Genomic DNA, 11,361 nt, shown 5'->3' with positions numbered 1-11,361 from the left:
TGTATGGAATCGCTCCACTGTTGTCCAAAACCTCTTACCGTTCAAGGGTGCCCCGATCAATACTGCAGGTTTCCGGAGCGTGGGTCTTGCCTTTGTACTTTAGCACTTTTACCTTTTCGGCCACAGTCCTCCGGTTCCCAACGCGACCAAGTGCTTAAGCTTCCTCTATTTTGGCCTTGTTCGCCCAGGCACTAATCGCGCATCAAAATACACCTCCGTTTCCCGATCCAGGGCTCCCAGGGGCTACTTTGGCCTTCTGCGTGGTCTCCATGGGCCTCAATCAGTGCGCTTTGACTGAGGTCCTCATCGTTCCACGTCAGTTTCCATGGCCACTAGTTCAGGGTGTTTTTGATACTGTTTTGGATTTCTTTAGAGATTTGTTCAACCTGATTCAGTCATGGTTCTCGACAATCTTTCTATGGATCCAATTCGGATCACGGCCTCCCTACTGAGAAAGCTTTTGGACCACCAAAACTTGGTTTTCAAGCATCGACTAAGCGAGGATATTGTTTCTTCACTTGTTCAATCTCAATCTACTTTGCGCTGCTCAACTTTTAACCTTTGAGCCCAATCCTGAGGTACTCAACTTCTCCCATGCGCGTTGTCCTCACCTTCCTATCCAACATGGTGTCTTACTACAACTCATTGAGGTATTTAGGTAGCAAGTCATCAATAGACGGAAATTGACTTTGCTCTTCAGGGTTCTCAATCATTGAAGGTTCAAACAATCTCAAACAATCTGCATTTATGACTGAGTAGATGTGCATGTAAGCTGGTAGATCAAGGCGAAAAGCATTTTCACCAATTTTCTCAAGTATCCTAAAAGGTCCATACCTGATAAGCTTTAGCTTTTTACCTTCACCTTGCATCCTGTCCTTGCTAATATACAGCCAGACTTAGTCTCCAACTTGAAAACTATGCTCCATCTGATGCTTATCATGCCTAGCCTTATACTTGGCCTGGCTCTTTTCCAACTGTTCCTGTACTGCCTGATGGATCTCTTGGATCTGTTCAATGAACCTGGTTGCCTTGTCCGCATCACTGTGCCCATCAACCATGGTATCTTTACTAAAGACAAAATCCAAAGGAGACCTTGGTGTGAAACCAAAGCAGGTCTCAAAAGGAGATCTCTGTGTAGAAGAGTGTTTGGCTCTATTGTAAGCATGCTGCACATAACACAAGTGTTCATCCCAAAGCTTAGGATGTTTACTGCAATAACCTCTTAGTAACTAGATCACAGTCATTTTTACTACTTCTGTCTGGCCATCTGTTTGTGGATGAAAAGCTGTGCTTTTCTTTAACTTGGTGTCCATCAGTTCCCACAGACTAGACCAAAACTTCCCCACAAATTGGGTGTCTCGAACAGATACAATGGAAGTGGGTAATCCAAAATGAACCCATACATGTTAAAAGAACAATTTTGCAGTCTGTTCAACTGTGATATGTTTACTACAAGGTATCAAAATACACATTTTGCTGAACCTATCCACAACAACATATAGATAATCATGACCTTTCCTAGATTTAGGAAGTCCTTCAACAAAATCCATGGAAACACTTTCCCAAGGGTGGGAAGGAACTGGCAATGGAGTGTACAAGCCTAGTTTTCTATTGCTGGGCTTGCTTTTAGCACACATGGCACACCCTCTTACATATCTAGAAACTGTCTCATTCATTTTCGGCCAATAGCAGAATCTTTGCAGCTGTGCAACTGTTTTGCTTACTCCAAAGTGACCTGATATCAAAGAAGTGTGTGCTTCCCTAATTATCTTTATCCTCTCAGTTTGTGGAATGCAGAGTTTCCCACAATGGTATAAGAGTCGGTCCCTTATGTGATAGTCCAATTCTTCTACTCTTTTTCCTTGACTCAAAGTTGCATATACATCTTTAAAATCCATATCCTGAGCATATTGTTCTATGTAGCTTTCGTGTAGCACAGAATTATGCTTAAGTATGGTAGATGCATTTATAATGGGTCTAGATAACATGTCTGCAACCTTGTTATGTATGCCCTTTTTATATCTGATGACTAAGTGAAACTGTTGTAGAAAACCCATCCATCGGTAATGTCTTGATTGTTGCAACTTAGTTTGGGAGTGTAGATATTGAAGTGGCTGATGATCAGTATGTATTACTGTCTCTTTGCCCATTAAGTAATGTTTCCACTTTTTCACACTCTGAACTAATGCATACAATTCTTTATCATATGTAGGATAGTTAACTACTACATGATTAAAAGTCTCAGAATGATAACATATGGGTTTGTCGTGTTGTGTCAACACTGCTCCCATGGCATAGTCACTGGCATCAGTTTGGATCTCAAATGGTCTTTGTAAATCTGGCAGTGCTAGTATAGGTGTTGTACTTATTTTCTCTTTCAAGGTGTCGAAGGCTTTCTGATGTTTGCCTCCCCACTGAAACACCTTATTCAATCATGTTAAAGCATGTATGGGAGCTGCAATCAAGGAGAAGTTAGAGATGAACTTCTTCCAATATTGTGTTGCTCCTAAGAAGCTTCTCACTTCTGTAGCAGACCTGGGTTTAGGCCAGTTCACAATGACTGCCACTTTAGAGGGATCTATTTTCAATTCACCTCCCCCTACTATATGACCCAAGTAGTTTAGATATGTTTTGCCACATTCACATTTTGAGAGTTTAACATAAAGTTTTTCTCTTTTCAAAACATCTAATGTCTGCTTAACATGCTTTAAATGTTCTTCCCACGTTTTACCAAAAATCATAATGTCATCCAGATACACAATAACAAAATCATCAAGAAAAGGTTTGAGCACATCATTCATTAATCTCATGAAAGTAGCAGGAGCATTAGTTAAGCCAAAAGGCATAACCAGCCATTCGTACAATCCCTGCTTTGTTTTGAAAGCAGGCTTCCATGCATCTTGCTTTGCAACTCTGACCTGATGGTATCCACTGTGAAAATCCAGCTTGGTGAAATAAACAACTTCTTTTAATTGATCTAAGAGATCATCTATGCGAGGAAGGGGATAACGACTTTTGATTGTTATCTTATTCAGTGCTCGGTAATCAATGCACATTCTCCACGAGCCATCTTTCTTTCTCACCAAAACGATTGGTGACCCACATGGTGATGTGCTAGTCCTGATGAGGCCCTTCTTGAGAAACTCCTACACCTGCTTCTTGATTTCAACATTCTCTAAAGAAGACAACCTGTACATCCCAATGTTAGGCAATGGAACATCTTGCTGCAAAATAATATCATGTACTATTCCCTTTTTGGGTGGCAGACCTTTAGGTTCTTGAAACAAGACATCATACTCTAAAACAACCTTTTCTATATCAGCCTGTTGTTCAGCATTACAGCCCTCAAATACATTGGTTTTATCAGATTTCTTTTCCTTTACAACCATCAGTAAGAATTGTTTGCATGAATTAATCATTCTTTTCATCTGTCCTGAGTTTATGAGAGTATAATTATTCTTGAGCTTATGAGCTCTTACAAAGTATTCGATTCCATCTTTAACTAGTAGATACTTGTTCTCAGCTCTATAGAAAATAGCCTTTCTATCATACAAGTAAGGACTTCCTAAAACAATTCCACATATATCCAAAGGAATTATGTCTAACTCAACCTCATCTACAAATGCTGACCCAAAAGAAAACTTGAGTTTGCACTGTCTAGTCACTTGTAGTTGTGCTTTATCATTCAACCATCCTAATGGGTATGGTTTCTTGTGAGGTGTAGTTGCTAATCCCAATTTCTTTACAATTGCTTCAGAAATCAAATTTACTTGAGAGCCACTATCAAACAAAGTATCAATCTTTTGATTTTTGGAAATAACTCGAATATGGAAAAACTCATGTCTTTTTCTCTCATTTTCTTCATCAATAACAGATTGAGTAGAATTACTAGTAGATGCTTTAGAATTCTTATCTCTTATACCTGAGGCTGTTATAGTTGTTTCATCTCCCGAGTCTAACCCCAAATCTCTCTGAATAGATGCATTTGTCTTGTTCTTCTTGCCCTCGGACTTCTTAGGTCTCAGCTCTGGATGCAGAATCCAACAATGCTCAGCATCATGCCCCTCCTTTTTACAGTAAGTGCATGAAGCTTTGGCTTTCTGTGCAGTGTTAGCCTTCTTTGCCTTCCATTTCTATTTTCTTTTATCCTTGCTCTTGCTCACAGTGGGTTGGGATGGTCCCCCAGCTTCTGGATTGCCATTCTTTCCTCTAGCCTCTAGATGAGTAGCTTGTACGGATACCTCATCTATACTAGTGGGATTAAACATGAGAATGGTATGCCTCATGTAGCTGTGTAGACCACCAATGTACTTCAAAAGAGTCTCTGGTGAGTCTAGTGAAATACCCAATGTCAATGCTCTCTTTCTGAACTCTTGAGTATACCCTTGTACACTTTGCCCCTTCAACTGCCGAAGAGTTTTCCAACTCATCATGGCCTGCTGCATGTAGGCCAATGGATAGAACTATTTTTTGATTGTAGAAACGAAGTCACTCCAGACAGAGATGGTCTTACCATGGCTTTTCATATCAACTTGGGTTCTACCTTCCCACCAAACCAAGGCAGTGCCTCCTAGGCATAGGCTTGCCAGCTGAATCTTACTCTTGTCTGAGGTTATGTTCTGTACCCTGCAATACACATCAATTTGTCTAATCCAATTGTCCAATTTTTTAGCATTTAGCTCTCCATCATAGATAGGAAAATCAAATTTAACATCTAACTTAATCAAAGATTCTTTCTTATTATGTACAGGGATATTAGGAGGTGTAATAAAGTTTTCCTCTTTCCCCTTTCCTTTGGAGTTGACAGGGAAGTGAGACTCATCGTCTTCTTTCTCTTGCTTAGAGCCTGACGCATCTTCCCCCTTTTGCTTTCTAAAGTCTCTGTACATTTCTTCAACCATAGACTTTATAGCTAGGAAACTCTCTATGAATTGAGGGTCTGGCCCCATAGAACCTTCTTCTGACATGGTCTTTCGAGGATAGACTCTTCCAATTTCAGGATTAGTTTCCACCAACTCTCCTTCTCCTAATTTGAGCTTTGATCTTGTGAGCATTCACAACTATACCAACACAAGCTTGTCTAACCTTACAACCTTAAGCTCTGATATTCACCCTATGAGTGCCATCAGTTAAAGATTTATTAAACTAAGGTATTACAGACTCATGTGCTAGTGTGTGTTCTGTGTTATTGAAACAACAGATCGATCAGATTGCCAATACACAGACAATAAAATGGAGAGACAGCAGAGAAATACAATAAGCAACACAAAGACACAAACAATTTTAATAAGGAGTTCACCCTATTCTCCAGGGCTATGTCTCCGGTCCAGCTTCAGTGGTGGCCTTATTTTATTGTGTCTTTCAGCAGAGAAATTACAATACAGGGACTCAATATGAGTTCTCCTAAAGCAGATTTTTCTTGGCAGGGTGGTTCTTTGATTCCCCAAGCCACTTGGAGTACACAGACTCTTCTTCTTCCTACCAGCTCTGTGACCCTTGGTCTACAATGGAAAGAGCCAAATGTGATTCTCAGTCTGGACAGATTCCTCTATGGGAAGGCTTGAATCTTCAAGCCCTCTGGTGGTCGATGTTGCCTGTGGTCAGCTCGGCCCTCTGTCTCTTCTGCTTGGCTTTACTATTCTCTCTATGTTCGGTCCTCCTCTCAGGGTTCAATGTTCACTGTCTATCTTGGTCGCTTGGACTCCTCTCAATTTTGACTCCAAATCAACTCTGACTAATCGAATGTCTCTGTTCATGGCTTTAGCCATTCGATCCCTATGCCTGTTCGATTCCTCTTCCACCTGTGTCGATTCGCCTTCTGCAGCTGCGCTTGGAGTTCCTTGTGTTCGGCGTCATCATGAATGCTCAGGGAGTGGCCACTTGTCCTCCTCTAAATGGCGCCAACATGTTTTTTCGGTTTGTTTCTTCAGTTACGCCGTGGATGAATCTTTCCTCCACCGTGGCAGTCAAACAGATTCCAAATCCCTTTTAGAACGCAGCTTAATTCCCTGTCGATTCCACTTCCTCTGTCGGGCGCGGTCTCAGCCGTCCGATCTGAGCCCTCTAGATCCGATGTCATACACACGTTTCGTGCGGTTGACTTGCTTGACCGATAGCGCGCGATCAACGGCGGTTTTCTCTCACCTCCACTTGGCACGTGTTGATCGATGTGGAATCGCTCCGCTCTTGTCCAAAACCTCTTACCATTCAAGGGTGCCCCGATCAATACCGTCGGTTCCGGAGCGCGGGTCCTGTCTTTGTACTTTAGCACTTTTACCTTTTCCGCCCGCAGTCCTCCGGTTCCCAATGCGACCGAGTGCTCGGGCTTCCTCCATTTTGGCCCTGTTTGCCCAGCGATGCGTGATTAGCGCTAATCGCGCATCAAAATCCACCTCCGTTTCCCGATCTGGGGCTCCCAGGGGCTACTTTAGCCTCCTGCGCGGTCTGCATGGGCCTTAGTCAGTGCGCTCTAACCGAGGTCCTCGTCCTTCCACGTCAGCTGCCATGGCCACTGGTTCAGGGTGTTTTTGATACTGTTTTGGATTTCTTTAGAGATTTGTTCGACCTGATTCAGTCATGGTTCTCGATAGTCTTTCTATGGATCCAATTCGGATCATTTATGATGGAGAAAAACTTTCCCTAAAAGGGTTTCTTAGAGCAATGTTGAACCCTTTGCATGTTTCCAAATGATTTTCTTGTCCTTCAATTGTAGAGGGTTTGCCAGTTCCCGAAAAAAGTTGGCTCTTTAAACACCTCTTTATGAATGTGGCTTGCAATGTTATTATGCTCCAAGAGACCCTGTGTTCAGGGGTTTCTGCTATAAATATTCTGGGGCACATGATGCCTGGATGGTCTTTTGTGGCTTTGGATGCTTGTGGGCATTCTGGTGGTCTGGTGGTGGGAATAAAAGAAAGCAGCTTGAAACTTTTAAATTCTTGGGGTTCTTAGTTGATGCTTGGAGTGGAGGTCTATTCTTTTGAATTCTGTTCAAACTTAACCTTTGTAAACATATATGGACCCTATCACGGTCACATTCCTTTTTGGAATATTTTTTTCTCTAAATCATTGATTAAGTGTTCGAATCTTGTGATGGGTGGAGATCTAAATGTTTCCCTTGGAGTATCTGAATCTTGGGGGCCAAATGTTATAGCAGACCCATTGGCAGGTTTCTTTTTAGACAAGATTCGTATGGGGGGGTTCATTGATGTGGACCCACTAAAATTAAAACCTTCCTGGAGAAATAGGAGGGTGGGGGAGGCTAGAGTGGCTAAATGACTAGACCAATTTCTGATCAAAGAAGATTTGGCAACTCATACTCCTTTTTTTCGCCAATGGATTGGCAATGGAGGTGAATCAAACCATTTTCCGATCTTCTTGGAATTAAAAGGGGCCAGTAGGAAGCCTGGTGCTCCCTTTAAGTTTAACTCCTCCCTTTTAAATGATTTATCATATAACAAATTAGTTCGAGAAAGTTGGAACTCTGAGACGGAAAATGTGGGTCTTTCACTTGCCCAAATCTTCATGGCAAAACTTAAAAGACTGAAACAATCTTCGATTCTTTGGGTGAAGGAAAAAATGCTCAGGGATGAAGAATCTCTAAATCTTATTAAAAGGGATCTGGAGGACCTTGAAAGCCTGGATAGTGATGGTTATGAAACAGAAGAAAAAAAGGAAAAAAAATGGCTTTAGAAGGGGAAAGGCATAGGATCTTAAAGGAGATTGAAGAAAAATGGAGATTAAAAAGCAGAGCGATATGGCTAAAGGTAGGTGATAAAAACTCCAAGTTCTTTTAGAATTATGCCAAGGGTAGGAAAATCTCAAACACTATCTGGGAGTTGAAAAACGAAGATGAGGTTTCGGCGTCCTCCTTCAGTGATTTGGATAGAATGGGGGTTAACCATTTTAAATCACTTTTTAAAGCTCCCCAGGAGGCCTCGATTGTTGAAGTCATCCAGGTGGCTCAAGTGTTCCCGAGGTTCGTTGAGGAGGATGCAAATGAATTCCTAATGGCTCTAGTTACAAAGGGGGAAGTGGAAGGAGTTCTCCTTTCCATGAAAAAAGGAAAAAGCTTGGGTCCTAATGGTGAGATGGTGGAATTCTTTCAACATTTTTTTGAGTTATTGGGGGATGACCTGGCTGGACTGGTGGAAGAGTCTAGGAGCATGGGTTTTGTTTACGATCCTCTAATTTCTACTTTCATTGCTCTAATTCCAAAGGTTGATTGTCCCAAATGTTTTTATGATTTTAGACCTATATCCCTATCCAATTGTATATATAAAATAGTTGTTAAAACCATTGCTAGGTGTCTCAAACCAATTCTTTCAAACAACATATCACAAGAGAAGTTTGGGTTTCTTGAAGGGAGACAATTCATGAAGCTACTGGGGTGGCTCAGGAAACTTTGCACATTATAAAAAAAAAAGAACAAAAAGGTATGATTGTGAAGATTGACCTCTCAAAGGCTTATGACAAGACTAGCTGGATTTAACTACTCCTTTTGATGCCCCAACTGGGCTTCAATATTTATTTTATAAATTGGGTTATGAGTTGTTTAACAATTGTAAGTTTTGTTGTCCTCGTCAATGGGGTCGCCTCCCCATTATTTTTCAATCAAAGGGGTCTTCGTCAGGTCTGCCCACTTTCTCCTCTTCTGTTTCTTTTTGCAGCTGAGGGTTTGAGCAAATTGATACATTATGCCATCAGAAGGGGTGAATACAAAGGTATCGAAATTGCTATAAATCTCTACATGACACATCTTCTCTTTGTGGATGACATTTTACTCTTCTGTGATGGATCAATGGGTGATCTTGAAAAGTTGCATTCCATTCTGAATCTTTTCTGAAAAGCAACTGGGATGAGTATAAATGTTCACAAATCTTCCATTTCCCATCATGGTCTCTCTGGGGCGGAGCTAAATAGAGCTCTTGTTATATTTCCCTTCGAAGTCAAAACTATTATGGAGAGCCTCAATTACCTGGGATTTCATTTGAAGCTAGATTCCTATAAATCCTCGGATTGGAAATGGTTGGTCTCAAAAATCGAGAAGCGGGTTAAGCATTGGAGCTTTAAATGGTTATCTCGTGCTGACCGTTTGGTTCTAATCAAATCAGTTTTACAGGCCATCCCTATTTACTAGATTGCTCTATCATGGGTTATGAAAGGCATCCTTTCACAAATCAGAAAGATCTGTGGTCATTTTCTTTGGGCGAGTGCAAAGGATGAAGAGGTTCTTCCATGGGTAGCATGGTAGAAAATTTGTCACCCAAAAGACAAAGAGGGTTGGGGCATTAAGGATCTCCCTTGTTTTTCTTGATCTCTAGCACCAAAATCTGGTTGGAACCTCCTAACCAAGGATAACTTATGGACTTTGGTGATAAAGAGGAAATATATTGATCCATTGGATTTGATGGACTGGATGAGGTCTTGGGAAAGGAATACTAGGAACTCATTGGTCATCTGGAAGGCAACAATGGATTCTTTTAACATTATCAGGGACAGTCTTTCTTGGCTAGTTGGTAATGGTTCTAGTGTCCGAGTGGGTGTGGATCCATGGGTTGGCTGCAATGAGTCTTTCATTCTTCCAAGAGTGTTAAGGGATTTTCTCGCGATGAGGGAAATTTTCACTTTAAATCAAATTACAAACAAGGCCACTACATCCTTATGGTTTCAGGGGTGGCGAAGTGCCGAGGATTTAGCTTTTGAGCTCAGGTGGGTGGATATATGGAAGACCTATTTGCTTGAACTCCAATGCACAAATGTTTAGATAAAAGAAAATATTGACGAGTTGTGTTGGGTCTTCTCTCTAAGTGGTTTTTATGCTCCGAAATTTGGCTACAGTTTACAAATGAATAGGAGGATTGGAGACCCAGGTAAATGGTGATTTAAGTCCCTGTGGAAACTCAGTTGCCTAGAAAAATCCAAGCTTTTCTTCTGGTGCATTCTCAGAACAAAATTCCCTCTTGGGATAATCTTCAAAAAAGGAACAAGCATGGGCTGGGAAGATTTCCTCTATGCAAAACCAGTGATGAATCCTCTACTCATATGTTTCTATTATGTCCAGTTACAAAAAGTATTTGGGGTTTCTTTTTAAAAAATGTGGGTTTGGTTTCTCAATGGGTTGGGGTCTCTTTGGAGGATGCTTGGCATTAGTGGTGGTCTGGTGTTTCAGATCCTCACTATAGAAACATTCCTCCAATTGTTTGTTGGGGGGTCTGGTTGGCCCGAAACTCTAGTATTTTTCAGGACAGGGCTTCTGATCCATTTCTTACTGCAACACAAGCTACTTTTGTTTTTGCATTGATTCCTTATATATTTCCTGTCTTTCCAGCTCGGCTTGTCCAGGCTGAATTCATGAGGCCAGATATCACTTGGTCTTATTTCGACCCGGGCTTCAAATGCACAGGGTTGTTGTGGGGTTGGGATCATCATCCATTTAAGTGATCAAACTTCCTTTAAAGCATCAGTGGGACTTGGTACTGGGACTAATAATTATGTTGAACTAAAATCTTTGAAGCTTCTTTTGTGCTGGTTAAGGCAGCTGGACATTGATTCAACCTAGATATTTGGCGACTCCATGAATGTGATAAAATGGACAAACAATGAGTAGAGATGTCAAAATCTAATTTTGATTCCTATTTTAGATGATATCCTTTACATCAAATCAGTTTTTCATGACATTTCTTTCTGTCACATTTATAGGGAAAGAAACATGGATGCCGACAATTTTTCTAAAAAAGGTATTCAGCAAGCTCCAGACACCTGACATATAATCTCAAGGGTCAACAGGCGGGTTCTTGAGATGAATCAGCCTTTGTTCCTCTAAAAGTTCTTGATTTTTTGTTGTTGTTGTTATTTTTGTTCTAGTGATATAGTGGGTTATGGGATTGTAACCATACAATTTTAGTATTGGTATTTCCTTCACTATTGTTATTAGACTTTACATTTTTTAACAAATCTTTTGGATTTTCGGGTTGTTTTCTTTGTATGTACGGAGAGACCCGGGTTTTACTATGACAGTTGATTTTATCTTGCAGTTTGTGAACTTTTGCATTGAGCAAAGAGTTGTTTTATCTCTTTTCCTCAATACGTTGTGCAACACTTTCTAATCATGGTGAACACACAGTCTTTGATTTGAATGCTTTATTGCATCCACTGTGTAACTTTTTATTTCCTTAATAAAGATTTCGAATTTTCTCTTAAAAAAAAAAACTTTCGTTTAAAACGGTCTAGAAATAATGAGAAAAAAATGCATCTAATATTATATAATAGGGAAAAATGTGAAATTACAATACGATAATATTAATAACAAAATCTCAAAACTAGAGTTTAACGATAAGAATAAAATTCTCTATATCAAAACTA

Source organism: Pinus tabuliformis, chromosome 2_2, assembly GCF_031772625.1.
Source record: "Pinus tabuliformis cultivar Carrire ecotype Pingquan chromosome 2_2, CPIR1, whole genome shotgun sequence".
Lineage (NCBI taxonomy): Eukaryota > Viridiplantae > Streptophyta > Pinopsida > Pinales > Pinaceae > Pinus > Pinus tabuliformis.
Note: the sequence above shows the minus strand (reverse complement) of the source record.